We start from the raw sequence: 27,491 nt of genomic DNA on the forward strand, positions 1-27,491 counted from the left end.
AGGGAGGGGTAGAGGGTTTGAAGGGAGGGCAGGGGAATGGGAAAAAAATAAGAGCCTAGATATATCATTTAATCGTACAAGATCCCAATGATGAATGTAACTGTATTGTATACCTAAAATGTACCAACAAACTTAATTTAAAAAAAGCTGAATTTACTGTACCTCAATGTGTGACATCCTGCACCCAGAATTGTGAGAAAACAAACACCTATACTTTAGGCTACGTGCTTTATGTTATTTTGTTATAGCAACCTTACTAGACTAAGGCACCAATGTAACCATGCTTATATGTACTGTTCATGACACTAAGTATACTAACATTATTTTGTAAAATTGATTTAAATGCTACTTAATTAGGAGTTAGTGAAACAATAAGAAAGATGAGGATAAAATCATAAAGTCTAGAACTATTCATACAGATTGCTTTTCAAACACCTTTAAATTCTCTTTTATAAAGAACTTGAACTGGTAAACAAAGCAAATACTATGATCGTCATTTTATGAAGAAAGTTGATGGAAAACTCTAAGCAGTGTAAACACATTCAAAAAGTCTTAAACCAAGGATTAATAAATAATAAATAATAATAATAAATAATTCATGACTTATTTTGAGTGAGAATGTTTTAGTATGTTGGGGTTTTTTTATTTCCTTCTTTATTTTTTATTTTATTTATTTATTTATTTTTGTGCTGGGGATTGAACTCAGGACATTGAGCCTGTGAGGCAGGAGGCAGCACCACTGAGCTAAATCCCCAGTCCTTATTTCCTTCTTTAACTAACTCTTTTGATTAACCAGCCAATTGTTGATGTCAATCATGTTAGATAAGGGAGCTTGTACACATTCCATTCCACCTCACTGAGCCTCAAAGGATGAGTGGATTTCTACCAGGCCAAGGATGAAAATAATAAAGAGGAAACTGGCTGAACAAAGTCACAGAAGCATAAATACACATGATATATTAAGGAATTGGTATGATATCAAGTGTGACTAGGGCATAGGGTCACTAGGACATGCTAGGAAGAAAGAAAGGTATGCTTGTCCCAGAGTACTCAAGCCCTTAAAGATCACGGTAAAACATTTGGAACTGAGCCTGTGGGTAGGCATTGAAAGTTTTCCATGGGGTTGTGATCTGCTGCAAGCCATAGTTAAATGCAGCACATGAATTAAAGGAAGGGATGGCTGGGCACCAGATATCTTCTGCAAGAGTCCATGTAAGAGATGGCAAAGATCTGAAATAAATAGTGGCAAGAAAAATAGAAATGTAGAAACAGACACAATGGGCATTTTGCAAATAAAATTGATAGTCACGATTTTTTAAAAAGATGTTTTTGAGGATAATGTGGAGATTTCTGGTTCATTTCAGCTATGATTAAAATTTAACTGGCAGAAAATTGATCTATAGCTTTCTCCCCAGAAAGTATCTTTGAAACATGGATAAGATAATTTTAACTGACTACTGTACATTCCTCTGATATTTTCACTTTGAGCAGAAAGTAAAAACAAGGCTGGTAGTGTTAAAATTCAAGACCTCTCTAGCCCAGAATGCCCTAAAATAGCAAGCAGAAAAGCTACCAAGGCTCTGAACTCTTCCTGCCATCAGCTACATGGCCAGGAAAAAAAATTGAAGTGCTGATTCATTGTTTACTGGGGCATGGTTTCATGAAAATATAGAATACAGTCCTCAAAAATCTTCAAATAGAACTGGACAGTATATTACTATGCCATCTTTCCTTGCACTTAATGGGACTGTTAATTTGAAATAACTGGAATCACATTGGTCAAGTGCTCCAAGATAGACCTTATTTGTTCCCATTCCCTCTTCCACAGAAGAATTTTTCAAGAAATTTACAGCATTTCATGACTCAAGAGTACTCAGAAGTTACCCAACCATGTGTCTAAGCAGATATACATCTTTGCACACATATTATATGTGGTAGCAATTTTTAGCATGAATGCCCACTTGAATTTGACTTAACACTATGGTTATGTGTATCTTGCCTATGAAGTGGTTAAAATCTTACGCAAGAGACTAATGTATAAATAATTATAATACAAGTAAAATATGTCATAAGAAGGGGAGAAATAATGCAATCCAGAGAGGAGATAAAATTTATCATCTTAAACTCATGAAAATATTAATCATGTTTTAGTATTCTGCATATTCTCTTCATTCATTTCTAACTTGTTTGATTCTACTCTCTGACCATCCCAAATACTCATTTCCTAAAATGGCCTTTATGTCATGTATAAAGGATAGGAACATCTTATCCCTCCCATTACATAATCTGAGATGAGCAGTCTCTGAATTTGTCATATGGATATGTAACCTAGAATTGATTTAGCCCTTTAAGGGAGATAAAGCCTATCTGAGTCATAGTCCAGCCTGGATGTTATTGGAACTGGCCTATTGATCTTAGATGCTAGTCTCCTGAGGGTGGCTAGAAAGAATACATTCTATGGGAAAATCTAGTCTCTAGAGGTGGTGAAAATAACAATGTTCCTCTTGTATGCACATCCAGACTTGGTCCTGGAGTAGAATGTTGGTCTATTTACCCCAGAGGCAATTAAATCTGATTTCCTCTGGAACATCATTTTCATGGTCCTTATTATATCCTTCCTAAAAATTTCCATTAGAAATATCTTTGTTTACTTTTTGTGAGAACCTCTCAGTTCACCAACAGTGAAATGAACTCAAGTAAAAGCAATTATATTTTAGACCAGGATGCAGAAAGGCTTCAAACACTTAACTTGCAATTCAGTCTTCTAGGTTAGTTTAGATGCAACTTTTGCCTAAAACCAGGTCCTAGTGGGTTCTTCTAATCCTAATTTTCTGCAATCCTAAACTCATTAGAAAAAACTTAGATCAATTTTTAAAAAGCTTAATACATACCAATTTCTTTACAAATAGCATCTTATTTTATCCCCACAACTCCATGAGGAAGTATCAATAACCCATTTTAGAGATAAAGACTCTAAGACTCACAGGAGTAAAGTCACAAAGCCAGAAACTCAAACCAGAAATCAGAATCCAGATCTACATGATTTCACAATCTTTGCCCTTCTGTTTACAAACTCAGTTTTTAGTTGAGTGCCAGCAAATTGTATATGTGTATATATGTATACATATATATACATATATATACACAGAGAGAGAGAGAGAGAGAGAGATGGATAAGCAACACATATATATGTGTGTGTATGAATATATGTATGAATAAGTAAGTGTAATGACTAATTGGACATACCTGAAAAGATATTTAGAGAACCAGAAATTTTATATGAAGAAAGTATGCAAAATAATTCAGAGAATCAAAGAGGATGTAAATATGAAAAAGACAACAAGTGTCAAGGCAGATAAAAAAGGTAAAGCATTAATCTAATTACGGTTCCAAAAGAAAAGAAAAAAAAATAGTACTAAAAGAGGAAGTGGAGCAGAGGCATTTAAGGGGATAGTGTTTCTGAATTTTTCTATCATGATGAAACACATAAATCCACACATTCATATGCCCCACAAATGTCAAGCAGATAAAAGGAAATATAATCTGGTATACAAGAGGACAAATATCCTGACTACCAGTCAAACATTGATATATTCAATATGAGTGTTATAAATACTAGCATATACTAAAAGGTAGAAATATATGACCTTCTAACTCCTGGGGGAGGGGCATAAGAATGAGAAAAAAAATCGCTCACACACACACAAAAGTAAAAATAACAAAACAAATCTTCAGGGCCAGCACCCAGAAGGAAGTTCCCCACCTCCATCCCAGGCTCCTAGAGCAGAGAAGCTCAGCCGGTCCCTGAACCCGGAAGGAAGCTCCCTGCCTCCATCCCAGGCTCCTAGGGCACAGAAGCTCAGCCGGTCCCAGCACCTGGAAGGAATCTCTCCCGCTACCATCCCAGGCTCCTAGGACAGAGAAGCTCAGCCAGTCCCAGAACCCAGAAGGAAGCTCCCCCACCGCCATCCCAAGCTCCTAGGGCACAGAAGGTGAGCCAAGTGGGCGCCAGAGGCACCCCGACACACCCGTGGAAATGAGAAAACACATAAACAAGCCTCAAAAACATACTTCCAGATCACCTACAGCAACCCCAAGGAAAACAAGATGGAACACTCTGATACTCAACCACCTGGACTCTCTGAACTGGCAACAAAAGAGGATCTGGGAAAAATGAAATCAGAAATAATTACTCAGATAACAGCAAAGATTGTGCTCATGGTACAAGACATGATTAATAAATCTAGACAGGACACAGATTAAAAAAAATAGAGGATCTGAGGAACATGATGGAATCCTAACATAGGAAACAAATGGAATCCATAAAACAGATACAAATTCCAAGAGATTGTCTCCATCGAAAGTCTGCACAGCAGTGTGAGGATAGACTTTCACATATAGAAGATAAGATTGCAATTAGTGACCAGGAAAAGAAAAATTGCTTTAAAATTGTAAGGGAACATGAGAAATCAATCCAGCAGCTGCTAGACGATGCAAAGAAGAATAACATAAGACTGATTGGAGTCAATGAAGAAACAGGAGAGAGTGCAGATGACATAAAAAATTCTTCACAGAAGTGATGGCAGAAAACTTCCCGAGGGGAAAAGAACTTGACATACAGATAAGTGAGGCATATAGGACTCCAGCTAACCTTAATCAAAAAAAATCTACACATAGGCATATAATATTTAGGATTCCAGAAATCCAACAGAAGAATAAAATTCTACAAGCAGTGAGAGAAAAGAAACAAATCACATACAAAGGAAAGCCCATCAGAATCACAGCAGACTTCTCAATGCAAACCCTCAAGGCAAGAAGAGCTTGGAGTGATGTATTTCAAACCCTAAAGGAAAACAGCTTCCAACCCAGACTGATGTACCCTGCAAAACTATCTTTCAAAATTGATGGAGAAATAAGATGCTTTCATGATAAAGAGCACCTCAGGAACTTCATGAACATCAAAACGGCACTCCAAAAAGTTTTAGGCTATGCCCTAGGAAAAGACAATAAGGATCACAACAACAGGAAACCCAGCAGAATGAATCCATTGGGTGTGACAAATTAAACGCAGAGGGGGAGAATCCAACAAAAAGAAAAAGTCATGACAAGGCTTTTAAAACTTTTAACTTTATCTCCCTAATGAGTGCATAATTCAATCTTATTATTGTACTGATTAGTATTTTTCTGATTCTAGAGTTGTACACCTTTCCTTGTGCTGTGCTGGCTATTTATCATCTTCTTATGTCTACTTTTCAATTGGATTATCTATTAATGAGCTCTAAGAATTCTTTATATATTCTTTATATATTCATAGGTTATATGCATTGTAAATATGGTCTGTTTAAGGACTACTTTTCATTTTAATGGTGTCATTTAAAGTTCTAAATTTTGATGGAATCCCATTTATCAATTTTTTTCTTTTATACATCATGTCTTTTGTATCCTAGATAGTTCTTGCCTACCCTGAATTCATAAATATTTTCCCTTATAATTTCTTCTTAAAGTTTTATACTTTTAAACTTTCTTATTTAGGTTCATAGATCCCTTCAAGTTATTTTTGTGTACGGAAAAAAAGGGTTGAGGTTAATTTTTTATATATGGATACCAGGTGATCTAGTGCCATTTGCTTCAAACACTATCTCTTCCTCAGCTCTTGAATTGAGTTTATATTCTATAAAATGCCAATGTTAAACAATCTTTCAAAACTCAGTGGACCATATATGCGTGGTTCTATTTCTAGATTCTCTGTTTTATTCCAATGATCTATATGTCTGTCCTTACACCAACATTGCCTTGATTACTGTAGCTTTAGAAGAAGTCTTAAAATTGGGTGCTAAAGGTCTTCCAACATTGTTTTTGTTTTTGGCTTTTCTGGGTCCTTTGTACTCCTACACAACTTTTCAATTTCAATATCCAGTTCTTCATTTATAGCAAGTATACACAGACCTGAATTTTTATATATACTTTGTGTTTTCTAATATTGCTAATTTCAAGTACAAGTTCTAGGGGCTCCTAGAGATTTCTTAGTATTTTCTCTGTAGATGATCATTTCATCTACATATAAACATTTTGCTTCTGCCGTGCCAATCCTATCCTAGTTGTGTCATTTTATTGCCAGACTATTTTGGTGGGGACTAGGTTTCAAAGTTTAATGGACAGATAAAGCATAAGCATATCTACCCTTGTTCCCCACCTTAAGGAGAAAGCATTGTATCTTCTCCATTTATATAAGGCATTCTCGCTGGAAGTATGGAGTACATGTCTTTAATCTGTTGAGAAGTTTCTGTTCTACTTCTAGGCTCCTGATAGCTTTTACCATGAACAGCTGTAGAATTTAGTCCAATACTCTTTCTCCAACTAGTGACAGGATCATATGGTTTTTTCCTTTCCTCTGTAAAATGATGACTTTTGGGGGTGGATCTTCCAATGCTGAACCAACACTGCCATCCCTATAACAAAACCACTTTCTACATCCTGCCAGATCTGACTTCCAATAGTTTGTTTTGTTAAACAAATTTCTATCTATGTTCATATTTTTTTCTTCTATTATCTTTCTCCAGTTTTAAGATTAACACAATGTTGATTTCCTAAAATGAGGGGAGAAGTGTTCCTTCTTTTTTCTGCTTTGTTTGATATAATTTATCAGTTAAAATGTTTATGAGCCTGCTGTTGTCATACACGTAGGTTTTCAAGCTAGGAATATACTTTCTTTAATAGGTGCTATTCAAATTTTATATTTCCTCCAGAGTTAGTTTCATTAATTTGTCTTCCAAGGTACTTCTTAGAAGTTGTCAAATTTATTTCAAAAAAGATTTTTGTAATATGCTTTCTATATCCTTTTAAATTCTGTAAAATCTGTGGTAATGTCTCCTAGATCTTGATATTGTAATTTAAAAAATGTATAACTGATATTGTGTAACGGGAAGAAAAGGTCTAAAAGACCAGGGGAATTGGGAGGGGTAGGGGAAGGGAAAAAAGGGAAAGGAAAAAATATGAAAAGAGGAAAAAAAATGGAAACAAGGTCTTTGCAAATAGGGAAGGGTGGAGGGGGTGAAGGGAGGGCAAGGGAAGGGGAAAAAAATAAGAACCAAGATACTCATGTAAAGGTACAAGATCCCAATGATGAATGTAACTGTATTTTACACCTAAAATGTACCAATAAACTTAATGGGAAAAAAAAATCTTCAGCACAATTATAGAACACAAAATCAGATGACAGAACTATATATAAATGTTAGTACATTAAATATATAAATTAAGAAAGTCTCAGTGACCTGCTCACTCTGTCTCCTTCCTATCTTCCTTGTTAGCTTGTATCTGGGCACCAAAAAGTCCAACTTTCCTTTTATCTCTCTTTCCTTTAGGATCAGGATTTCACTTACATTCGGTTTCCTGTCTCCCTAAATCCATGGCTTAGACTTAATGGAAAATGAAGTTCAGGTTGAACTTTATTGAGATCACAAGGTCTGTCCAATATTCCATTACAACCAATAAATGTTCAGAAAATGTTACCTATTTTTGTTTTTAATTCCTCTAACATCCCTAGCCCTCAGATACGTAACTCTGAATAGCATGAAGTTGTTGCTGTTGTTTTTGTGCTCTTTTCCACTTATAATTATCACATTTCCCCAGTGACACTATCAACCCTCAAAAGCAGGACACCAATAACACCAGTAACAACAGCAGCAATGACAGTAATAGTAAATTGATACTGCAGAAGCATTGTGCAAAACAGACATATACATACTTTCACATCTGGCTTTGGTTTTCACCTGATATGTATCCTTAAAGGACAGTTTGGACTTCACTGCCCTTCAAAGACTTTTAGACCAACTAGAAGACAACTTATCATACTTCATTGTATTTGTTTATTTATAGATCTTCTTTCTCATCATAAACTTCTAAAAGATAGAAACAATGTCTCATATATCTATAGGTCTCCTCTGCTCAAAACATCATCTAGATTGAATGAGTGAATTCAGCATACACTTATAAACAAATAGGCCTTTCTTTCTTAGCTCCATTTTGCTGATTGGGAAACCAACACATAGAAAATAAGTGACTTGCCCAAGATCACACTGGTTATTGCAAAATGCTGATTCCTCTCATTCTGCTATATTATTTCCCAAAATTGTTTATGTCAAGAGAGCTTTTGACATGTCATGTTTTCAATAGGTGTTGAGTTGGTCACAGAGAAAGGATCATGATTTACCTGAGGTCCCAGAGCTGGGTTCTGGCAGAGAGGTAGATTCCAGTCCCCGTCCCCATGCTTTTGGTACATTCACTTCTTATCACCACCCTTGTTGAGGACCAATTTGTGTACAGAATCCAGTATTGGATGCAATTATAGTGCTTAACTCCCATAATGACTACCAGGATCAAATGTCAGTTTTAGCATTGGATCTTCCAAAAGTATCACTTTCTAGCTTTCAAGTGGTTTGAGTTTAACAGGAAGAAAAAAAACACTTAAAATATGCACTAAGTAGCATTTTCCCCTTCCTTTAGCATTTTAAATTTTCCATGTACTTAAGTGTAATTCAATATGTGCATAAACACAGATTAACTCATCAAAATGAAGGCAGTAAAAAAAGCCAGTTGTTTCCAACACTTTTTGCCACAATTTTCCTTTCCTCTCTCCAAGGAAACAGAACTGGGCTTTCTGATACTTTGTAAACCCAGTGTCCCTTTTTAATTTCACCTAAGGCCCAAAATGAAAGTTTATGGAACTCACCTCTGTCCTAAAAACAAAGGACACATAATAAAGACATATAATACACCTACAGAGTAGGATTTATACATATTAGTGTGTTTAAATCCATTGAAATTATTGTGTGTGGAGGAGGGGTGTTTCAATTGCCCCATAGCCCTGTGCCATTTTGCTATATCCCAGTTATCTTTAAACGCTTCCTTGATGGTTTGACAAGATGATCTTGGCTCCACCTGCAGAGTTCCTGGGTGCTGAATGAACCAGCTGTTTCACCAAGGTTGCCTGGTCTCGTGTACATTTTTCACCTGTAGTTTCAGTTGTCCTGGTCTCTAATCTGAAAGAATCCTGTTCTGATTTTTGTTCTGTAATGGAGATTTCCATCTCTAAACCCACATACTGCATACCAAATTCAAGTTTTTGCACATGAACTCATTATCTCTCTAAATCTGCTCTTTATTACACCCTCTGTGAGTATCAGAACTTAAAGTCAAGTCAGAGCAAGATTGTTAGAAACATATGGAATTCAGCCGCATCATCATGAAAAAATTCTCTACGTATTCTGGCTGGACCAGCATTCTAACAGACCAGCATGAAGCTGGGCTTTGCAGTATTCATGAACTGTTTGAAGACTCTAAGACAGATGCCCAACCACATCCCTTAATTTGCATGAACATGTGAAAAAAAGAAAATCTTACAAATTGTCTCACTGTCTGAGCAAACCTGTGTAGAAAATGCAGAAGATAGTGTCCTGATGTATGAGGCTCTGCTGTTCACATTTTGACACCATCCCTGGAAGAAGAGCTGGAGTATAAAAGCCAAGTCATCTCTGGGCAGGCTGGCCATGAGATTTGGGAGGCGTTCCCTAGCTGGAGTAGAAGGCACTAGAAAGTTTAGGGTTTTCCAGGTGGGCGAAGAAGGACCAGCAACACAAACATCAACCTGGAGCAGGAGAAGTGTTATAAACTTGTGCTCACTAGTGACTGAGTCCTGGCACAGACCAGGCACAAAAACAATACATTCCCTTATTGCCCACCCCACAGTGATGCCCTCAACTCCCTCCCCAGACCCACAACCTATTGATTACCCAAAGAGCAGTCTCTCTTCAGTATCTCAGGGACCCTCCTTCTTCTCTTAGTAAAGCTGACTCCTTTGTTAAGGAGGTTTTTTCTGGGTGACTGCACCACCTCCTACCTTGTCCTTCTGAATGTGGCCTCCCCTCCTTCAACCTTATCTCTGCTGCAGACTACTCCATTTATTTTTAAATTTTGCCCACTAAATATAAAAAGTAAAAATTTGTGCTCACTCACAAATATATTTACATTTATGTACAAATTTAAAACTCCCTTCTGAACCAAAACTTATGTAAACTTTAGAACATGCACAGAAAAGAAATAAAAAGAAAATTAAAACAATAAACAAATACATGTGTTAATTATTTCCTTCTTAACCCCCATTGATTGCTTTACCAATCTCACCTGAATACCTGCAAAGTTACTGAGGGAGCTTAGGGATGAAAGTAAAAGACAAGAGATGAAGTAAGAAATCAGTCCAAGATGTCTTCTTTCACAGCAGAGAGTGAAGATAAATAAGTTTATTTTCTGATTCTAATTCTGTTGAATTCAGCCTATTTAATACACTCTTTGTTCACTGCTAAAGTAAATCTTTCTGGGTGGTTTTTACATTTCTCATCCAGCCCTGGAATAAAACACAGAAATTAGGTTGTAACAAAGTCATTAGGTGCTGTTTGGGAGGTGACTCACCAAATCAAATATGGAAATTAGAAGTACAGAAGCAAATAACAGAGGTACTTTTTCTTGTTTAGGGGACCCTGCTGCCTGAAGCGGTCCCACCAAATAATAGCAAAGTGGATGCTGGCATTCCTATAGTTCTTAGCAGATTAAGAGCCAATCTATTGACCTCAAACCTGACTGAAAAATAGGTGTAGCAAGCATAGTTTAAGATATTTTAGTGTTTTTCCTGTTTTTCCATCAAAACAAATTAGCCTTAAAAATAGCATTCCACAAACTCAAAGGTTAGAAAAATTGTCCTGTGAGTATTTTGAATTCTTTGTCACCTTTTGCAACTGAGTACAGTTCATTAGAGAGGTTATTCACTAAGGGTTAACAATTTAAATGGCAAAACAGGATATGTCATCACCAAAGCCCCTTGATTTGCTGCAATCTAGTGGAGTTAACTTGTCTTGGGGTTTTTTGTTGTTGTTGTATGTAGCAACAGTGGTTTTTTTCCTTCTTTTTTTTGAGAGTCTCAGATGGGCAGACACTGAAACCACTTATTTGCATACAGCTTGGCCCTAGCAAGGGTGAACTAAGGACACGCCTGGCTCCTTCTTGCCTGGCAGAGGCAGGAAGTCAGCTGCAAGAAGCTACTACTTTTCAGGCCTAAGTGCCTTTTTCTTTTCTCTCTCTGTCATTCATTTTGGGGAAAACCTAAGTTTACTTTCAAATAGAACCCAAAAAGCTCAAACAAGGAGAGAAATGAAGGTAGCCTAGTCATTCTTGCCCCTACTTTTTTTTTATTTAATTAGAGGTGCTAAAGTCACCAAATGGAAATGAGTTAGGGACAGGTTTGAAAGGTACCTGGAGGATGGTTGCTGAAGATTAATAGTGGCCAGCAATTCTCCCAACATTCCCCTTTCTTGCATTGGGAACCATGGAGGGCACAGTGTCCTCCCCAGCCACCTGGAACAAAAGCAAATCCACATTTCTTTGTCATTCCAGGCAGAGAAGCCTCTTATATCAAGGGCTTCTCCCAAATGGTGAGCGATTAGCCAGGGATTTAGCTCAGTGGTTCTGTCACCTGCCTGCCTCGGGAGTGCAAGATCCTAAGTTTGATCCTTGGTACCAAAAAGAAAAAAAAAAGAAAGTATGTAAAACCAAATAGTGAGAGATTGGGACAGAATGAGCCAACACTGAGAGAATGGCTGCATCATTTCAAAGTAATTTTGTCTTTGCTCACTTGTAGACAGATACAGTTTGACTCTCCCTAATTTTTTCTGGATTGGAATCTCTTTCTCAAAAAACTGTCTCCTGAGCTCCCTGCCTCCATCCCAGGCTCCTAGGGCAGTGAAGCTCAACCAGTCCCAGCACCGGGAAGGAAGCTCCCCCACCTCCATCCCAGGCTCCTAGGACAGAGAAGCTCGGCGGGTCCCAGCACCTGGAAGGAAGCTCCCCTGCTGTCATCCCAAGCTCCTAGGGCACAGAAGGTGAGCCAAGTGGGCGCCAGAGGCACCCCCCCACACCCATGGAAAAGAAAAGACATGTAAACAAGCCTCAAAAACAGACTTCCAGATCACCTACAGCAACCCCAAGGGAAACGAGATGGAACACTCTGATACTCAACCACCTGGACTCTCTGAACTGGCAACAAAAGAGGATCTAGGAAAAATGAAATCAGAAATAATTACTCAGATAACAGCAAAGATTGTGCTCATGGTGCATGACATGATTAATAAATCTAGAGAGGACACAGATAAAAAAAAAATAGAGGATCTGAGGAACATGATGGAATCCCAACATAGGAAACAAATGGAATCCATAAAACAGATACAAACAGATTTCCAAGAGTTTGTCTCCATCGAAAGTCTGTGCAGCAGAATAAACCAATGTGAGGACAGACTTTCACATATAGAAGATAAGATTGCAATTAGTGACCAGGAAAAGAAAAACTGCTTTAAAATTGTAAGGGAACATGAGAAATCAATCCAGCAGCTGCTAGACGATGCAAAGAAGAATAACATAAGACTGATTGGAGTCAATGAAGAAACAGGAGAGAGTGCAGATGACATAAAAAATTCTTCACAGAAGTGATGGCAGAAAACTTTCCAAGGAGGGGAAAAGAACTTGACATACAGATAAGTGAGGCATATAGGACTCCAGCTAACCTTAATCAAAAAAAATCTACACATAGGCATATAATAGTTAGGATTCCAGAAATCCAACAGAAGAATAAAATTCTACAAGCAGTGAGAGAAAAGAAACAAATCACATACAAAGGAAAACCCATCAGAATCACAGCAGACTTCTCAATGCAAACCCTCAAGGCAAGAAGAGCTTGGAGTGATGTATTTCAAACCCTAAAGGAAAACAGCTTCCAACCCAGATTGATGTACCCTGCAAAACTATCTTTCAAAATTGATGGAGAAATAAGATGCTTTCATGATAAAGAGCACCTCAGGAACTTCATGAATACCAAACCAGCACTCCAAAAAATTTTAGGCTATGCCCTAGGAAAAGACAATGAGGATCACAACAACAGGAAACCCAGCAGAATGAATCCACTGGGCATGACAAATTAAACGCAAAGGGGGAGAATCCAACAAAAAAAGTCATGAGAAGGCTTTCAAAACTTTTGACTTCATCTCCCTAATGGTGTATAATTCAATCTTATTATTGTACTGATTAGTATTTTTCTGATTCTAGAGTTGCACACTTCCTTGTGCTATACTGGCTATTTATCATCTTATGTCTACATTTTAATCACGTTGTCTATTAATGAGCTCTAAGAATTCTTTATCTATTCTGCTCATAGGTTATATGCATTATAAATATGGTCTGTTTAAGGACGACTTTTCATTTTAATGATGTCATTTAAAGTTCTAAATTTTGATGGAATCTCATCAATTTTTTTTCTTTTATACATCATGTTTTTTGTATCCTAGGTAGTTCTTGCCTACCCTGAATTCATAAATATTTTCCCTTATAATTTCTTCTTAAAGTTTTATACTTTTAAACTTTCTTATTTAGGTTCATAGATCCCTTCAAGTTATTTTCATGTATGGAAAAAAAGGGTTGAGGTTAATTTTTTATATACGGATACCAGGTGTTCTAGTGCCGTTTGCTGAAAACACTATCTCTTCCTCAGCTCTTGAATTGAGTTTATATTCTATAAAATGCTAATGTTAAATAATCTTTCAAAACTCAGTGGACCATATATGTGTGGTTCTATTTCTAGATTCTGTTTTATTCCAATGATCTATATGTCTGTCCTTACACCAACACTGCCTTGATTACTGTAGCTTTAGAAGGAGTCTTAAAATTGGGTGCTAAACATCTTCCAACGCTGTTTTTGTTTTTGGCTTTTCTAGGTCCTTTGTACTCCTACATAACTTTTCAATTTCAATATCCAGTTCTTCATTTATAGCAAGTTTACACAGACCTGCATTTTTATATATACCTTGTGTTTTCTAATCCTGCTAAATTCAAGTACAAGTTCTAGGGGCTCCTAGAGATTTCTTAGTATTTTCTCTGTAGATGATCATTTCACCTACATATAAACATTTTGCTTCTGCCTTGCCAATCCTATCCTAGTTGTGTCATTTTATTGCCAGACTATTTTGGTTTAGACCTATGTTTCAAAGTCTAATGGACAGATGAAGAGTAGGCATATATGCCCTTGTTTCCCACTTTAGGGAGAAAGCATTGGATCGTCTCCATTCATAAAAGGAGTTTTTGTTGGAAGTATGGAGTACATGTCTTTGATCTGTTGAGAAGTTTCTGTTCTACTCCTAGTCTCCTGATAGCTTTTACCATGAACAGCTGTAGAATTTAGTCCAATACTCTTTCTCCAACTAGTAACAGGATCATTTGGCTTTCTCCTTTCCTCTGTTAAAATGATGACTTTTGGAGGTGGATCTTCCAATGCTGAGCCAACACTGGCATCCCTATAACAAAACCTCTTTTTACATACTGCCAGATCTGACGTCTAAGAGTCTGTTTTGTTAAACAAATTTCTATCTATGTTCATACTTTTTTCTTCTATTATCTTTATCCAGTTTTAGGATTAGCACAAAGTTGATTTCCTAAAATGTGGGGAGAAGTGTTCCTTTTTCTGCTTTGTTTGATATAATTTATCAGTTAAAATGTTTATGAGCCTGCTGTTGTCATATAGGTAGGTTTTCAAGCTAGGAATATACTTTCTTTAATAGGTGCTATTCAAATTTTATATTTCCTCCAGAGTTAGTTTCATTAATTTGTCTTCCAAGGTACTTCTTAGAAGTTGTCAAATTTATATCAAAACAGATATTTGAAATATTCTTTCTATATCCTTTTAAATTCTGTAGAATCTGTTGTAATGTCTCCTAGATCTTGATATTGTAATTTTAAAAATGTATAATTGATATTGTGTAACAGGAAGAAAAGGTCTAAAGGAGCAGGGGAAGTGAGAGGGGTAGGGGAAAGGAAAAAAGGGAAAAGAAAAACTATGAGAAAAGGAAAATAATGGAAACAAAGTCTTTGCAAATAGGGAAACGGTGGAAGGGGTGAAGGGAGGGCAAGGGAAGGGGAAAAAAGTAAGAACCAAGATACTCATGTAAAGGTACAAGATCCCAATGATGAATGTAACTGTATTGTATACCTAAATTGTACCAATAAACTTAATGGGGAAAAAAAAAGCAGAAAAAAACTGTCTCCTTCTAGCTGGCTGTAGCATTTGCGGTCTTAGAGTAGGTGCCTGAGACCCCACATAAAATTGCCCAGAGACACAAATGAGCATCCTTGCTCTGGTATGGGTACAGACAACAGAGGAAACTATTGCTGTGGGCAATATCTAGCCAAAGATTCCTGTCATTATTATCAGATGAATCAAATTCTTCAACAGAAGCAGCAAAAATACATAATATAGTGTATTTATATGTTTCTTTGTTGCAATGAACAAAAACTGATGGGGCAGTATAACAGTAATAAAGTATGTGGTAATATTTAACTTCACCTTTATGAGAATGTCTCATGTTTATAACCGTCCTGAATTATTGCTTTCCCACATCAGAGTGAATTGGGAATTGGCAAAGACTCTCTTCCTAGACCTGTCAAGAGCGCTAAATAATCAAATAAATAATCTAAATAATCTACAGGTTCCTGTTTCTCCACCACCCTAGATCCACAGAGTCACAGCTCCTAGAAATATATCCATCACATATGGTGGTGGTTTTTCCAAATGTTATTACTATTTTCTCTCATAGCAAATTGCTACCCAATGTTTTATCAATAATAATAATAATAATAATAATTTATCACCTCAACAGTTCTACAAGTTTGCTAATCCCTCATTTAGCTAGATGTCTCATCTCAAACATCAGTTGCATAGAGCTAAAATTGTGTGTTAACGCATGTAATTCAAAATTGTATCTCTGCAAAATTAAATACACATTATGAAATTTGGAGGTTACTGAAGGTCAACACCAAAATACTGTATCTTTGAAGGGACAAAGGTACATGTTAATGTAGGCAGCAGAACATCTTTACAACCCAGGTATCTGAGAGGACCAGCCTGGAAGACAGAGATTTGCCTGGGTTTTATCTGCGTGGTTATAAGCTCTGGCAAAAGACATGATTGGTAAGGTTCATATATTTGAATTTCTAGAATAAGCCACAATCTAACAGTCATTTCTAATGAGCATGAAGATTCACATTTAATTAATCCTTGCCACTAATGACTTTCTCTAACTTATCTAACAACTTTTAACATTGTAACTTTTTCTTGGCCTTTTAAAGCCAATTTCAGAGGCCAGAGTAAATCATGACAGGTTTTACACAGTCTTTTCCATCAAAAGCTATCAAACATATGTTTTTATAAAGTCTACTTTGTGTCTGTGCAATCGATGTGCATTAACTGGGATGAACTCTCTGTCAGGGGACAGATAAGCCATTTCATGCCAGCCTAGCAAAGTAGTTCAGTGGAACCATATAGACACTTCCAAATGTCATTCTGCATTTAGCTCTTTGACTTTAGGCAAACTCTTAACTATATTTGGCCTCATATTTTAATTGGTTGGAACGGTGATAACATTTGCATGGTTGTAAAGAAGTACACCTACTCAAAGTACAGTGCCTAAAACAATCAAAAATAGTTGATGAGGGGAGAGAAAAGATAGATAGATAGATAGATAGATAGGTAGATATTTTTCTCTTAATGATTGGGAATCATTCTGAAGAATCCATTGCTAGGCCATTTTGCCAATATACAAACACCCCAGTGTATTACACAAACCTGAATGGTATATGACTGTCACTCACTATGGCCTCTTGATGAAGTCAAGAAACATGGTCAATACAAGAAGTATGAGACTTCTGCCGGGGGAACCCAGCAGACTGTTTTATAGGAATTTTTTAGATATAAGCAGAAACAGTACACTTTAAAATAAAGATTAAAATATAGCATAGTAGTAAGAGTCATTGATTACAAGTGTTATGTACTGTACAGACTTATATTGCTATACTATTATATGATTGGAAATACAATTCATTTGTTTACACTAACTGCACACAAACATGTGAGTAGTGCGCTTTGCTATGATGTTATGTAACTAAGCTGTAAGAATTTTTCAGCTCTGTATTGTGGCCCACCCTCATCTGTATGCAGTCCACCACTAAGTGGAACATCAATACACTCATGGATACACTCAAGTACACTCAGGGATAGAGGAAGAGATGGATAAATGGACAGCCAGATGGATACAATAGATAGGTAGATAGATGATAGATAGATAGATGGATAGATTGATAGATGATTGATAGATAGATAGAGAGATAGAGAGATAGATTTTTCAAATGTTCAAATATTCCAGAGGGAATGGTGGGTTTATTTCTCAAAAACTCTTCAACTCTTCCTGGGGCAAATTATTCAGTCACCCAAATGATAAAATAATCAGTTCTCAGTATTTCACACTATAAAGCATCATAGAACTTCGAATCCAACTTGGTCATCCCTATTTCTTAATAGTAATTACAATCATTTTTTTACTGTTTTTGGTCAAATACTTCCCTCTCCACAATTCATTTCTGTTATGATTTGAGAAAATTACACTTGGAAGGGACAATCAGGGAATCTAACTTTTAGTCCTCTCTTTATTACCCAATATCAAGTCCAATAATTCATCCAAATTCTTTTGGACTTTATGTATGAAAATGATATCATTTGCCTAATTACTGCAGCAGTGGTAAAGATAAATTAGGTAATTTTCATTTAAAGAGCTACTGGCTCTTTAGAATAAAAGTGTCTGTTTTATCACATATGTGTCAATTAATGTCCAGAATATTGCACTATTTGTTCAAGTCTACGATCCCCTAGTCTTTTCACTGCCCCCCCCATATTTATCAGTAACACAATCTCTACCTGCTCTGCCTTCATTAGCAGCAGCATAAGAAGATTTGCTACTTCCCAGAGCTAATGCCGAATGATTTGGAACAAATTTCTTGGTTTTCTGCCAATTTCATAGGGTCATATGGTGTCAAATAAGAAAAGGGGGGGCAGGGGTGAGACCTAAGCAAACTAGTATCAAGCCCCCAATTCTGAGATTTAACAAAAGACTGAAATATTTGTGCACACTGTGGAAACGCATTTGTTAAACATACTCCTGTGTTTATTTTTCACAATTTGGCTTTTTCCATAATACAGCCTTCTGTTTAGATTTTTCTGTGCCTTAAGTTTTTCTCAGCCTAACCCTTTGAATAAGTGCCCTGTGCTAAGATCTAAGTCAACTAAGAAAACTTGTCTGACAGGCAGAAAAGATGGAGAAGAGATAGCAGACTAGTCTCCTGAACTAGCTAAGGATGTTTTTGTCTGCTGTAAGCAGAAACCCAGGTTAAGAATGGCTTAATCACATTAGGGAATGGGTTTCTTTCACATAAATTACCACAAATCAAAAACTTGGTCTCTTATATCTCTTTACTCCTCCATCTTTTCTTATGTGGTGTTTGTTCTCTCAAAGTCACCTTATGGTCCCAATATGACAGCTAGAGCTCCAAGCATCCTCTCACATTGCACATGGGAAAATGGACAAGACAGAAGCACAAATGGTCATTTTTTCAGCCCCTTCAGAAGGACTTCTCAGAAGCCCATCCAGTGACTTCCATTTACATCTCCTTGACCACACTTCCAGCAAAGGATATTGAAATAGAGGTTTTAGTTTGGTACATTTCCCTTTTCTGTTGTAGTAAAGGAAGGAAAGAGTTGGTGTTGAGAAAGCAAATAATATCCTCTTGATATAGGTTCTTCCCCAAAGCCCTTATAAAGCACTAGGTGACTTGTGATGGGGTTGTCCACCTTACTCCACAGGTACGTTGCATCTCTGCCCAACTCCTTTCCACTTTTCCTTTCTCCTCTCTAGTATTCACAAGCATTCTTAGTTCCTTGGAGCCAGCCCTCTAGCAAGGTTCCGTTTCAGAAGTGTCTCAGACTTTGCCATACCTGCTTTCCCTTGAATGAAAGCACCATCTGCAAGCTCACCTTCAAACTCCCAGCAAGAGCAAATGAGTAGAACCATAGACAGGGGAACTGGGGCAAGGAAATGGAAAGGGGTAATCTTTGTTCTTGCTCCTAGGATGACATTTCTACCAATGTCACTTTAGTCAAACCAGACATCATGCACCAATTTCCTTTTCTTAGACCTTCCTCAGTGTCTGGCAGGCCCTGCTGATCTTGTAGTCAGGAGGAAAGGACTAGTGAGGAAGAGGAGGACTCCTCCTGAAATCAGGGCAATTAGACCATGTTGATAAGGGGAGATCACAAAATAGATACAACTCTTGTCCAGCAGCCAATTCCATTCTACTTGTATAGCCTTGGTTTTGGTGAAGGAAGGGAATATACTTACTAAGAACCCAAATTAACAAACTCCACCAGTGGAACTCCCCTCCATTCAGCAGCCTAGAGCCTGACATCTATCTAGAACCAGGATGGGTGGAAACAGAGCAAACGCCTGTGAGGCTGAGCCAGGAGAAGACATGGCTGTAAAGAGACTGGTGTCTCCACAGCCAAGGGAGGTCCAACTTCATACTTTGTCCCCAGAGTGCTCTCTGCAGAATCACAGAATCACTTTGTAATAACACTAGAGAAATACAACAGACAACCTGGCTCAGCTCCCTGCCTCAGGATGTGCCTGCAGCACCCAGCTGAGGAGGCAGACTCAGGAAAATTACTAGAATTAGCACACACATCCATGTACACCTGCACACATGGATACATGAATTTGAACACACGATGCACATTCATGCACATACATGAAATGCCCACCTCCACGCATGCACATGCATGTACACAGTACATGTGAACAACTGTGTGCATATATATACACACATATGGATATGCCCACACTCATGAACAAACACTCATGTACACACATGCACACCTGCATAATTGTGCACATACATATGAGCATATGGTGCACAAGCATGTATGTACACATGCACATGCACACACATAGCCCTCAAGCATCCTGATTGGCTCAGCATTCTCACCCTACTTGGGTCCTGCCTACACCCCGGTCTTGGATCCAAGGTTGATGGAAAGCAGAGCTGAGCCTCAGCCTCAGCCACAGAATATTCGGAGCCAGCATCAGGACACTGGGCTTCCCAGACTGTCTTTTGCCCAAGAAGCCTCAGAATGCAGTGGCTCAGTTTCTGGCACCTGACTCCTACAACCCTCATTCTCTTCCCAAGTTCCCAATATACTTCTCCTGGCTCCAGAGACCTGTGCAGCCTGTCAGTTCCTGCACCTTGGCCAGTCTTCCTCCTGCTCCACCTTCTCTTTGCTCTCCAGACTGCACTGAAAGCAGGCTTCAGAGTCTGAATTCCTCGAATTTCCCAGCCTGCCCTCCACTCCACAGTCTCTCCACCTCACAGGTAACTGCAGTGGAGCTGCTCACCATCTAGTATCTCTGACATCCCCAACAGATTCCAGCTCCTCAGCTCAGGTGTCAGCATAGATTATTACAACCACATCCTTGTCCAGAGGTATGAACACAAATTCTCCCTGAGGCAAACACTGATTGTTAGCAGCTTTTGCTCTTAGGAAGTTCAAAATAAGTCTCCTGCTGAGAGGAGAAAGTGAGAGAGAGAGAAAGGATTTCCTCAAATATATATGCATGATACAGTGACTGACATTTGTATCAGTAATAGGCTATTATAATTTGAGACTGGTTTTGCATCTCTCTTAAAGATGAGAATGGGCGCTGTTTGGGTATTAGTTCATTCTTTTTCCTGATACCATCAGGGCCTCAGCTGGACCAGCTGAAGAATAAAAGGAGACAAATAAACACAAATATACTGGAGTATGAAAATCCTTCTCATTTAGAGGTGGTTTGGCACCTACTACTCCACGTCCCCTCTCCTAGCCATCATGTTCAGCTTCCTTGTGCAGAGAAGTTTTGATAGGGTTAGTTTTGCAACACTCCCATAGAATCAGACCCTGACCCTGTCTCCTGTCGCCAAAATCATCGGTGGATCGTCTATATTTTGCAGCCAGGCGATCTAAGGGTCCATGTGATTGGCCAGCACTTCTGGGCTCCAGAACCCCCTCACCTCCCATGAACTCGGTTTTCATGCAGTTTTTATATGTAGGCACCAACAAATGTCGTTCAAGTGTCCACATCTCTGATTAAAGAGAAAAACAAGCTAATTTGCTGCAATTGAAGGTTGACCTGCCAGATCTGGTGTAGGCTTGTCTCATTTCTAGGACTGCATGTTTTTCTCACTGGTCTACACCCTCTGCTTGAGCAATCTCATGTATTCCTGTGGTTTCAACAACATCTCCATCTTGTCAACTCCCATCTACTCCCTGGTATCTGTATCTACAGCCCCCAATTTGATACCTGCCTATGGATCTTTCATCATCATCCAAAGGGTGTCACCAACCTGAACATCCAAACTCCTCATTTACCTGCCTTCCCCCACCTTCAAATGTGTTTTCCTCCCCCAGCATTTGCCACTGCAATCAATGGTAATGCTATTTTCTCATTGCTTATGCCAGGACAGGGAGCAGTGACCCTTGATGTTTGATGCTCCATCTCTCTCACCACTCTTTTAGGCCATTCCCAAGCCCAATGGAGCCACCTTGACAATGGGTGGAGAACCTGGTCATTTCTGTTTTGTAAAATTAATTTTATTGGTACATTTTAGGTATACAATGTAATGACATTCATCATTGGAAAATTGCAACTTTACATAATCCACCTTGGTTCTTATATTTTCCCATTCCCCTGCCCTCCCTTCAACCCCTCCATCCCTCCATATTTACAAAGATTTTGTTTCCATTTTTTCATTTTCTCATATTAATTCCATTCCCTTCTTTCCTTTCCCCTACCCCTCACACTTCCCCTTTGTCCCTTTTCTTCCTGTTTCACATTATCTATTATACCTTTTAGTCCTTATTTACACTTTCAGTTTCTCACACTAGAAAAACTCTTCAGTATTTACACTTGTGTCCTATTTATTTCACTTAAGAGTATGACCTCAATGTGCATCCATTTGGCTATAAATGTCTCTAATTTCTCATTTTTTATGGCTGAGTAGTACTCCATTTTACTAAAAAACCACATTTTCTTTATCCAGTCTCCAGCTGATGGACAACTGTGCTGCTTCCAAGTTTTAGCTATTACAAACTGTGCTGCTATGAACATGGGTGCATGTATATCACTGTGGTATGATTCTTTTAATTCTTTGGGGAAGATACCCAGCAGGGGAATAGCTGGGTCAAATGGGACTTCTGGTCCTAGTTCTTTGAGCTATCTCCATACTGATTTCCACAGTGGTTGCACCAGTTGACACTCCCACCAGCAGTGGAGTGGTGTTCCTCTTTCCCCGAAGCTCCACCAGCATTTGTTATTGGTTGATTTCATGATAGCAGGCATTCTTTCTGGAGTGCGATGGAATCTCAGCATTGTTTTCATTTGGATCTCTCGAATGACCAGTGATGTTAAACATTTTTTCATGTGTTTATTTGCTATTTCTACTTCTTTATCTGAGAAATATCTGTTCATTTCAGATGCCCATTTTTGGACTGGGTCTTTAAATTTGGGAGGTCTGATCTTTTTAAGTTCTCTATAGATTCTAGATAGTAGACCTTTGTCTGAGGAACAGCAGGTGAAATTTTTTTCCCACATTGTGGGTTGTCTCTTCATGCTGTTGGTGGTTTCTCTTGCTGTGCAGAAGTTTTTCAATAAGAAGAGATCCCACTTGTGATTGTTTGTGCTAGTTCACGGGCAACTGAGGTTTTGTTCATAAAATCTTTTCCTACACCGATGTCTTCAGGAGTTCTACCTAACCTCTGTTCCAGCCGGTTCCAAGTTTCTGTTTTAATATTTAGATCTTTAATCCATTTAGATTTTAGTTTAGTGCATGGTGAGAGATATAGGTCTAGTCTTAATCTTTGGCAAGTTGAAACCCAATTTTTCCAGCACCATTTATTAAAGAGGCTGTCTTTCCTCCAGTGAGGGTGTTTGGCTCCTTTGTTGAAGATGAGGTGACTGAGTGTGTCTGGAGTTGTTTCTGCATCTTCTAATCTAGAACTTGTTCATTTCTATTCACTCCACTGCTCCGTGCACTCCAAACCAGCCTGGTTTCTTACCAGGGCTACAACAAGAGCCTGGGAGCTCATTTTCCACACTTGTTTCCTTTCTGCAACCCAAATCCTTATATGGCATAACAAAAAGGGCTTAAGCTTCTCCTATGACAGCAAGATGGCATTTGCCTTCAAGAAATGAGGGCTGAACGTCTCCTATTCATTCATGCTCCTGTACATTTTTACACTCTACCTCACCCTGTCACATTCAGCTGGTGTAATTTAAGCATGTTGCATATGCTGTTATTATAGTAAAATTTACAAAGCATTTACCATTTTCAAAATTTTTAAGTGAACAGTTGAGTAGCATCAAGTATATTCACACTGTTATGCAACAATCACCACTATTCACCTTCAGTAATTTTTCATCTTGCAAAACTGAAATTCTACCCATTAAACACCAATCCCTCATTTCCCCTCCCCTCAGATGCTGGCAACTTCTAGAGACTCTCTGTCTCTATGAATGTAAATGTCTAGGTACCTCAAGGGAGTGGCATTGCAAAATATTTGTCCCTTCCTGTCAGACTTATTTCATTTAGCATGATGCCCTCGGGTTCATCCGTGTTGGATCATGTGTCAGAAGGTCCTTTTCTTTTAACACTGGATAATATTCCATTGTACACATACACCACATTTTGTTTATCTGTTCTTCTGTCAAAGGATACTTGGGTGGCTTCCACCTTTCAGCTATTGTAAATAATGCTGCTGTGGTTTTAAGTACATAAATCTCTGTTTGAGTTCTTCCTTTGAATCCTTGTAGATCTTTATCCAGAAGAGCTGCTTGATCATAAGCAATTCCATGTTTAATTTTTTGAGGAACCATAGCAAACTTCTGAAAAGCTTAGTCAGATTATGCCTTTCCTTACCTTAATTAAAGCCCTTTAATGACTCCCCTTTGCACCTGGTGAGCGGATAAACAAGTACTGAGAGTCTGCCTCACTCACCGTGAAACTTCAGCCTTTTTGTTTCACTTAGCTCCTCTCACTGTTCCAGCTTCACTGGCCCATAACCCATAACTCAGGGCTCAAAGTTCTTCCCTGTATCCCACCTTCCCACACCATTATCTACATCTTGATCGCCTTTTCTTCTATTCTCCACCAGGTCTCAGTTCAGATGTCACATATTCATGAAAGTCTGGCCTCCCCACCCTCACCCCATCTAAATTGGATGCTCTGAAACTGCCTGTCTCCTGTTGACTAGGACAGGGGCCCTGGCCTTTTCCTTCTCACCTTCACCCACAGCATCAAGCACTTGATTAAATGAAAGAGCACTCTGCCCTTGGATAGGTGGTAGCTGTTGCTTCTCTTGGTATCATTTTGGAGCAGGGATAAAGCTTATCCAATGACAGCAAGATGCATTTGCCCTCAGGAAATGAGAACTGAGTATTTCCTATTCATTGGTTCTCTTTCACATTTTACACTCCACCCCATCCTGTCACACTCAGCTGGGGTAACTTAAGGATGTTACACATACTGTCATTCATCTTATAGAAGTTGTTGTTCACATGCATCTATTAACAAACTTTAACCTATTTGTGATTTTAACCAACTGTGTAGGATTTAGTTTTTGATCTTTCCTGTTGTTTACCCAGTCCACAGCTGAAAGGTTAGCAGACATGCTTTTGAAAAGTTGACTGAAATGATTTGCTGGCTTGGTTTTAACATGTCTCTTGAAATTTTATAGTCTACACACGCTCTATTTCTAAAAACAATTTCAAATCCACTCAAATGGTCAAATCTTAGGTAACTGTCAAACATTTTAACTGCTATCTAGCCATATTGCAATTAGAGAAAACATAGGATGTATCAGTTCTGCCAAGGAGCCAGTGGTATAAATGATCACATTTCCCTCCAGATTCAACATTCAAACTGTGTACATAGCTATTGAAATGCCTACATGTGTACATATGTCAGTAAGAACTACCTTGCCTCAGGCCCTTACATCTTTTTTTTTTAATTAATTTTATTGGTAGGGCTCTTACATCTCGAAAACCTATAGTATGCATACTACTATGATAAGCACTTTATATAAAATTTAATCTTCATGCAATCCTGTAAGATAATTGTTCTTATCCAAAGTTCATGGGAAAGAAACCTGATTTTCAAACAAAATTGAATAACCTTGAAGGGGTACAGCAAATAGGTGGTAACACCAGGATTTAAACACAGACCTATCAGACTCCAAAGCCTTTGCATTTGCAATTTTTCATGTTTAGTATGAAATTCTTCCTAAGAGCATTCCCTACTTTAATAGATCCTCATTGAGAAAGCAGAAGTAACCACACCCTTTGAATCAATCTTATTTTCCAAGCTGCAAAGGCCTCCCCTGGTATTGGAGTCACAAGCAGGTCATGCTACAGTAAGTAAGAAATAGCCTACAAATCTAAGAGACCTACAACAATAAGAAATTTATTTCCAGCTCACATTTACATCCTTTGCTGCTCAGCTAAGACTCAGGGCAATGCCTGGAAACCAAACAAATGGCAAGTTTTATCCAAAATATTGCTGATTTTAAAACAGAAAAAACAGAGAGGAGAGTGAAAACCCACAACAACTGCATTGGCCAAGGTAAGTCACAGCTACTGTGCTGAACAATTTTATAGCCCACTATGTAATCCTAACCTAGCAGGAACATCTCTTATTCCGCGAATTCACAGCACTGTGTTATTCCCATCATAATACCATACAAATTACTTTTATTCTAACTCAAAAAGACACTTAATAAGAATTTAGAACTCAGAATACGCATCATTCTTTTTCTAAGGCATCTGAAATAGAGGCCATTTTAATAAACATATCCATACAAATTTTTTAAATCTAATTTTTTAAAATTCAAACACAGACTTTTCTATGTACAGTATGTATATATGTTAGTTCTTGAATAACCATCCTCAATCTTAAGATTAGAAATATTTTTACCTCTAAACTTGGACTTATCTTTATTAATGTGCTCTAATTCAGTGTTTGGAGTTCTTGCCCTTGTGATTCAGAGTTCAGTGTCACCCTCTGGAGTGCCTGGTTCAACAGGGTCCGTCTCCTCTTTGACCTTTAGCTATTTGCCAATTACTCAGCATCTTTTCCAGTTGTCAAGAGTTTCCTCTATGATTAGGTCTCATTTGTTTGAGTGCTTTATTCAATTTTCCTATAATCAACCCCGCTTACTTGAAGAGCCAATTTTCTCATGTGGAATGAGCTTAAACAACTTCAGAAATACTGAGTTTCCCAGCAAGTCTTTATCTCAAAGGCAAATTTTGCATGTTTTCATATCCTAATTATACAACATAAACAAGAGCCACAGAGAAAATGTAAGTAATTACTATTGCCACTATGACAGCAGCAAAGCAGGACACATCTGCACCTTGTGCAAATATTCAAGCATGGTGGCAAGAGCAGTTGGCAGTTTCCAGCACAAGTTATGAGAGTTTCCATTGGTGGCCTGATGCCCACAGAGTGGCCCACCAAGAACAAGAAATGATCACAGCATCACTTGCATCCACACAGGAGAAACAGGCTTCCTTGAGAAACAGAATACCTATCAAACAGTGCTTAGTTAAAGGTCTGAATACATCAAAAGAATGAACAGGAGAGATTTGTTTTCTTGATCTATCTTCAACGTAGAACATTAGTCTTCTCCTACCCTAGGACTCAGACTTAGACTGAAACTTATACTATTTGCTCTCCTGGGTGTAGGGAACAGGGGAAGGGGGCTTTACCAGAACCTCTGCAGTGAGTCCTGGTCTCCTGCGAGACACGGCAGCACACGGCGAATTTCAGGAAAGGTAGAAAAACGAGACTGAGAAGAAGCTGAGCTTTGGGTCTGATCAGTGCTGCTCTGGGCAGCAAAGACAAAAGCCCCCACCTTACCACACCTTTTATTCAGTACCTCATAACAAATGACTTGCAGAGAATTCAGTACATCGGGAGAAACAAATGTAACAAATGACTTGCAGAGAGTTCAATAGTTCACAGTGGGATAAACAAGGTGTAACAAAAGGCTTGCAGAGAGTTCAGTACATCTCGGGTAAACAAGATGTTAACAGTCCAAGAACAACGAGGAACTGAGCCAGATGTTTGTTCTCCCAAGATGTTTCTTGTCCTGGAGAATCACAGCATCACTGGATCACTGAAGTCTCAGTTGTGACCGGAGGCCAAACTGGAGTTATTCTGTAGCTGGGCTGTAGGCAAGAGAACTAGGCCTACTCAAATGATTTTTCCCTAGAATTATGTAGCATTGCTCCCAACACTGGGTCTCTAGCTTGCTGGGTACAGATCTAGGGGTTTTCCAACCTCCATAATCACATGAGCCAATTTCATATAATATTCTCTCTCTCTCATTCATATTCTTCTTCATCTGCTCTCCTCCTCTCCCCTCCCCTCCCACCTCTCTCATTCTCTCATTCATATTTTCCCACTTCTTCTCCTCTCTCTTCCCCTCC

General features: G+C 38.3%; 1 long non-coding RNA gene across 1 annotated transcript; it reads right to left on the minus strand.

The window, feature by feature from the left end:
- Positions 1-6,909: 6,909 nt before the first annotated feature.
- LOC147826334 (uncharacterized) lies at positions 6,910-27,428 on the minus strand. The gene is made up of 3 exons (XR_015439489.1): positions 26,769-27,428; positions 11,305-11,406; positions 6,910-10,402 (listed from the first exon to the last, which is right to left on the minus strand). It is a non-coding gene; the product is annotated as an uncharacterized LOC147826334 (long non-coding RNA).
- Between the last annotated feature and the right edge of the window lie 63 nt (positions 27,429-27,491).

This window comes from Heterocephalus glaber, unplaced genomic scaffold (assembly GCF_053883595.1).
Source record: "Heterocephalus glaber isolate CG9 unplaced genomic scaffold, H.glaber_assembly_v1.0 deba00001472, whole genome shotgun sequence".
NCBI lineage: Eukaryota > Metazoa > Chordata > Mammalia > Rodentia > Bathyergidae > Heterocephalus > Heterocephalus glaber.